This window comes from Myotis daubentonii, chromosome 7, assembly GCF_963259705.1.
Source record: "Myotis daubentonii chromosome 7, mMyoDau2.1, whole genome shotgun sequence".
Taxonomy (NCBI): Eukaryota; Metazoa; Chordata; class Mammalia; order Chiroptera; family Vespertilionidae; genus Myotis; species Myotis daubentonii.
Window position 1 is genome coordinate 48,349,320 of NC_081846.1, and position 6,423 is coordinate 48,355,742.

Consider the following 6,423-nt stretch of genomic DNA (forward strand, 5'->3'; position numbering starts at 1 on the left):
GGAAGAAAAGAATTTGCAAGTCTCCCTTCTAGAACCCCAATTTCCTTTTTCATTTTAGATCCTCACCCAAGGATATATTATTTTAAATAGATTTTTAGAGAGAGAGGAAGAGAGAGAGAGAGAGAGAAAGTAATATCAATGTGAGGGAGAAACATTGATCAGCTGCCTCATATACTAGTACATGCCTCCACCAAGGATTGAACCCACAACCTAGATAGGTGCCATGACCAGAAATCAAACCCACACCTCTTGGATACTCCAACCAACTGAGCCACCTAGCCAGGGCTCTAATTTTCCAATCTGAAAAACAGTAAGGACTTTTATCATAAAGAGTCACATAAGTAGTAAATCAATCTTAAAAAATGAAGTTTGGAGCTACTGGTCAAAAAGTGTCCCACCAATTCTCATGGTCAGTGAAATCAGATGGCAGCAGAATCAGTGCACATCTGCTTATCAAACATTGCTAATGGTAGGTTGTATTTTTATCCTAATTTTTAAAAGTTTCCCATTTAACCTAATTTGCCTTTTAGGTTGAGATATTTCTAGATTTTCATATTATTTTTATAAGTTGTCCCCTTTATGTTTATGGAATGTACAAATTCTGAAGTATTGCTACATTTTAATTTAAACTGTAATATATCATACAAATGTTGTCTTGCAAGATATTCAAATATAGTGAGTTTTTCTTTTTGTGATGTATTTGTTACTAAAGAGGTTCCTGTAACAGTAAGGTGCCCTGCAATCATTAGGAAGAACATATTATGCTCTCAACTGGAAATTAGAATTTTGGAAAACTTATATCTGTGACTGGGAGCTTATTAGCTTAACAATACATAAAGACTTTGTTTGGACGAGTTTTGTGGTAATATTAGTCAATGTAATTTTAAAAATTTCATAATAAAATGTATCAACTTTTAGAAAAACTACAGAACAGCGAACTAATATTTTCCAAGAGACCAATGAATAATATTACAAAATCCATTCAAAGTGATAGACCAATGGATTTTAATATAACTGAAGATGAAAAGTTCATTGATATGGCTTCAGATTCTGTATTATAATTAATCTTGAAGAAACTACAACTTTTTTGAGTTTTGGTGTAGTATCAGAGAATAGTCACAACTATACAAAAAAATTTTTTTTTAAAATATAAAACAACTGTTTAAAGGCATTGGAGAGAACAAGACATTTAGCAGTGAGAGACCAAGATAGAAAGGGAAAACATTGAGGCAAGCCTGAAATTCTCTGCTACTTTTCTTCTCAAGGCATTTCCAATTTGTAAACTGCTCTGAACTAAGATGTCTAATGGAAACTGGACGCTAAAGTGTTACAAAATTAATCATAGCTTTTGGTAGTATCATGGTGTTAGTGAGATAAACATTGGAGTTAGGCCACTGAGGAGGAGGAATGACTACATTTTGTAGTAGAAATAGACCAGATGAACCTGAAACATCTTGTGCCAGAAAGTAAGGAAGTGCTTAAAACAAAGACAAAAACAACCCCCCCACAATGATGGCTGTATGCCAAAGAGACCTAGGAGCCAACTGAAAGAGCTCACATGACCAAAGCTAGAACCACTTGAGCAATAAATTCAGTAGTATTGAGTTATAATCAAACTATAAAATAAATATATATTATTCCATATTGATATAAATAAATTATTGAATAAGTAAATAATTAGGGGTGAATAGTTAAATCTATCCATGAAGAAGCATTCCCCCACTTCACTCTCAGGAGATGGGGTATGAAACTTCCTACTCCTGAAGTGTGAGCTGGCCATAATAACTTCCTTATAAAGGCTTGGGGTGGGCATGAGCTGGGTGGAGGGGGGCAATGAGGGAAAAAAGGGGGGTCATCTGTAATATTCTCAACAATAAAGATAAATTAAAAACAAAAGAGTGCAGAATGAGAAGGGGGAAAAGGAATGACTACTATGGAGAAATTTGACAAACAACACTTCAGCCAGGTGATCAAGATTAACATCAACATGGTAAGTCATGTTGAGAGTATGTACTCTTGATAAAATGTGAGGAAAATGGCCCTTTATCTCTGTAGTCTTGCCCCCAAGACCCATAACTCCATTCTAATCATCAGAAAATATCAGACAAATCCCAATTAAGGGACATTATTCAAAATACCTGAGCAGTATTCCTCAAAACAGGACTAGATCATCCTCTACCAAAAACAAAAACAATGCCTGAGAAACTGTGACAACCAAGAAGAGCCAAAGGAGGCATGATGACTACATGTAATGTAGTATTCCGGATGGGATCTGGGAACAGAAAAAGCACATTAGGTAAAACTAAGGAAATGTGCATAAAGTATGAACTTTAGTTCATAATAATGTATCAATAATGACTAATTAATTGTTACAAATGTACCATACTAATGTAAGTTGTTAATAATATGCTAAAAGGTGTGTGGGATATGTGGGAGCTCTTTGTACTGTTGTTGCAATTTTTATGGAAATCTACTCTATAATTAAAATGTCTATTTAAAAAAGAATTTAAAAAGTACAACGTTTATTGGAGGAGATATGAATGTGGACAGTATCCTAATGAAGGTTAGTGTTTGGTGGGATGGGGTTATAGAAAAGAAAGAGGCCTCTGGGAGAGTTGGAGGAAATTTTACCACAAAGGAGAAAATGTTTGATCTGAGGTTTGAAGAAAAAATAGCAGTTGGTCCACCAGAGAGAAGAGGGGAAAGAAGTATTCTTCCTGTTTAGTTTGCATTTACTTAACCTTCACTGAAGCGTGAGAGCTGATAGGCATCCTCTCCATGCTTTTTGGCAGGCCCATGTTAATGTCTGTTCCTCCTGAATGGATTCTGACCTATGGAATTATAGTCCTTTGTCCAAAGGATTGCCCAGTTATTAGGAAAATGAAATGAGCAGAAGTGTTTTTTAATTGGATTTTATGATTTTGTTCTTGATCTAAAGGTCTGAAATCCAATGTAAAGATTAGGTTGTCACAAATCAGGGTTTCTTGACCTTGAACTAGTGAAATTTGATGGCAGATAATTCCTTGTGGTGGTGGTGGTGGTTGTCCTGTTCATTGTAAGATGTTTAGCAGCATCCCTGGTCTCTACCCCCTAGATGACAATAGAACCCCCACCCCCAACAATCAAAAAGGTCTCCAAATATTGACAAATGTCCCAATGGAACAGAGATATACTGATCCTTTTAAAACTTGGATTGCTTTTTTAAAATTTTTTATTTTTTATGTGTGTGTTGGATATTGAGGAATCCTCACAATTTTTAAAAAAATCTTTATTGTTGGCAGTATATGTCCCCTTTCCCCCCCAATGACCTCTCCCACCCCCCTCCCTACCCCCAGGTCTTCACCACCTTATTGTCTGTGTCTATGGGCTATGCATATGTGCATATAAATTCCCTGCTTAATCTCCCTGCCCCACCCCCCACTCACCCCCCTCCACTTTCCCCCTGAAATTCATCAGTCTGCTCCATAGTTCTATGTCTCTGGATCTAGTTTGTCAGATACCTTGATGTATTTTGGCACTTTTTTGATGGTTTCTATCTGCCTCTGTTTTGTAAGGAGCAGAGATCCACACAAGCTTGTTCAAGCAAAAGGAGGATTATTGGTTGGATATACTAGGTTAGGAACTAGATCTAGAGCATGATCAGGAATATAGGCAGCCCCATGAACCTCTGCCTTTCTCTCACCTAATCTTACCCTCAAAGCTGGGAAAGTGGATAGTATTTTTGAGGAACTAAGTGGAGGACAGTGTGGCTGGACTGTCATATGAGATTGAAAAGATGGCCATGGGTCAGATTGTGCAAGAGCTTGTACACCATGCTAAAACCTTTGAATTTTATTCCAGGAATAATGGGAAAACTATTGGAGTGTAACAGCCAAGTGATTGATATGGTTAGCATGACTCCCCCAAATTATTCTGACAGCAGAGGGAGAAGTTTTGTGGGGGCCATGGGAAGACAAGTGTGACAAGAGTTGGGTGAGGGAAATAAAGAAAGCTGTGAGGGCATATAGAAGGGCCTCCTGGCTGGCCAGATCTCAGAGGATCCAGCTAAACAAAACACTGCAGAATTACTGCCTAATACATAGCAACTATGAGTAAGAATTCTGATGAAGATCAGGCCAAAGGTTGGCTTGAGCAGTTGAGATGTCATGTTAAACTTTGCTAATTGATGACACTGAAATGCCTCAATTAGAAAAAAGGATACTCAATGAGATTGAGTTCTTAGACACCAAAAACCATGTGGGAATACAGAACCTACTGGCCTGAAACACCTGAAAGGCCAGCATGAGGAAGTCCTGGAGAGCTTGAAAAAAGTTGAAGACTTAATCCAAGGAGAGCATGCCAACCAATCAGACATGAGAAGGCTGGTTACCTGGGGCAAGTATGCCTGGCTGTATTACCACCTGGGCAGGCTGGCAGAAGCCCAGATCTACCTGGAGAAGGTGGAGAACACTTGCAGGAAGTTTGCCAGTCCCTCCTGCTATAGAATGGAATGTCCTGAAGTGGACTATGAGGAAGAATGGTGGGCCTTGCTGAAATGTGGAGATGCATAGGTCAGGGCTCTGGAAGTGGACCCTGAAAACCCTGAATTCAGCATTGGGTATGCAGTCACCACCTATGGTCTGGTCAGCTTTAACAAAGCATCACAGATTAGTGCGACTTTTCCCGCACCTCCTTAAAAAGGCCATCAGGCTAAGTCCAGAAGAAGCATATACTAAGGCTCTCCTCACCCTGAAGCTTCAGGATGTAGGACAAGAAGTTGCAGGGGAAAAGTACATTGAAGAAGCATGGAAAAAGTCCTAGCGGACCTAAATCTTTCAATATGTGCCCCCCCCCCCCCGCCCAAAGACTCCTAGATAAAGCTCTTTGGTTCTTAAAAACAGCCTTGCAGGCCACACCCTTCTCTGCCTTCCTGCATCACTAGATAGGGCTTTGCTATAGATCACAAGTTTTTCAAATATAGAAAGCTACAAACTGGCAGTCTAGAGGACAGGATAGAGAACATGTTGACAGAATGACAGGATTAGCTGGAGCTCATTTTGAACTTGCTCTGGAACAAACACCCACATTTGACATTGCTTATATACTTCTGGTAATGTACATAGAAGCAGGCAACTATAGAAATGCTGAAAACACTTATCAAAAAGTGTTATATGCATAAAATCCCTTGAAGAGAAAAACTGTAAGAGATATATTTCTACTATGGCTGGTTTCAGGAATTTCAAAGGAAATCTGAAGCCGATGCAATGATCCATTTTTTAAAAGCACCAAAAATAGAAGAGGCATCATTAGCAAAGGATAAAAGTATTTATTTGGAGAAATCATTTGGAGAAATGAATTAGATGTAGAAAGCTTGAGCACCCTGGGATCATGTACAAATTGAAAGGAGAAATGATTAAAGCACTGGAGTATGATGAGCAGGCTGCTCACTCTGAGAACTCTGAGGGACATGCTTGTTCGGCACTGAAATGTGGACCACTGTCACATTTCACTTGATTTTAGGTTAACATGTACTAATAATCTTTTCTGCTTATTGCTTTCAGAAACATATGCAATCCACAGTGAATTATGATGATATAATTTTTGAACAGTTACTCAAACTTGGTAAAATATTAGTTGTATTCAGAAAATAATGGACCAGCCCTGGCTGATGTGCCTCAGAGGATAGAGTGTCAGCCAGTGGACTGAAGGGTTGTGGGTTCCATTCCAGTTAAGGGCTAGTACTTTGGTTGTAGGCTCAGCCCTGGTTGGGATGCATGCAGGAGGCAACCAATGGATGTGTCTCTCTCACACTGATGTTTCTCTTTGTCTCTCCCCTTCCCTTCTACTCTCTCTAAAAACCAATGCAAAAAATATATTCGGGTTAGGATTAACAAAAACAACAAATAAAATAAATGAGACTATATCCTCAGCTTTAGGATTAATTAAAAAAAAACAGTGAAACAATATATATGTCTTTGTGGGTGAGAGAGGAGAAGGAGGAGAAAAAAGGAAGAAGGAGGAGGAGGAAGAGAGAAATCATTTCTTTGTGAATGCTATATAATAGAAATAACAGTTTCCCCCCCAGTAGATTTGTAGCAAATAAAATACTGTATTTACATTAAAAGAAGAGGTGGGAGCTTGGGAAGGGATTAACCAAATAACTTGTACACATATATGCATGGACCCAGACAATAGTTTGGTGAAGGTCTTGGGTGGGGGTGGTTTCAAGCTAGTAGGGGTCAAAGGGGAAAAAAAGGGGATATTTGTAATACTTTTAACAATAAAGATTTTTTTAAAAAGGGCCTCATAATTCAGAATGGGGAAATTAGGGAAGACTTCTTGGAAGAAGAGACATTTTAGACGAGACTGGAAAGTTGAATAGGAGTTAACTAGATGAAAGTTTTAGGAGGGGAAAAATGTTCTAGACAGTGGGAATTATAGGAA

The 6,423-nt window shown here is 38.5% G+C and overlaps 1 pseudogene; it reads left to right on the top strand.

Moving 5' to 3' along the window:
- Positions 1 to 4,087: 4,087 nt before the first annotated feature.
- On the top strand, positions 4,088 to 5,493 carry LOC132238841 (interferon-induced protein with tetratricopeptide repeats 1-like; annotated as a pseudogene).
- Positions 5,494 to 6,423: the final 930 nt, after the last annotated feature.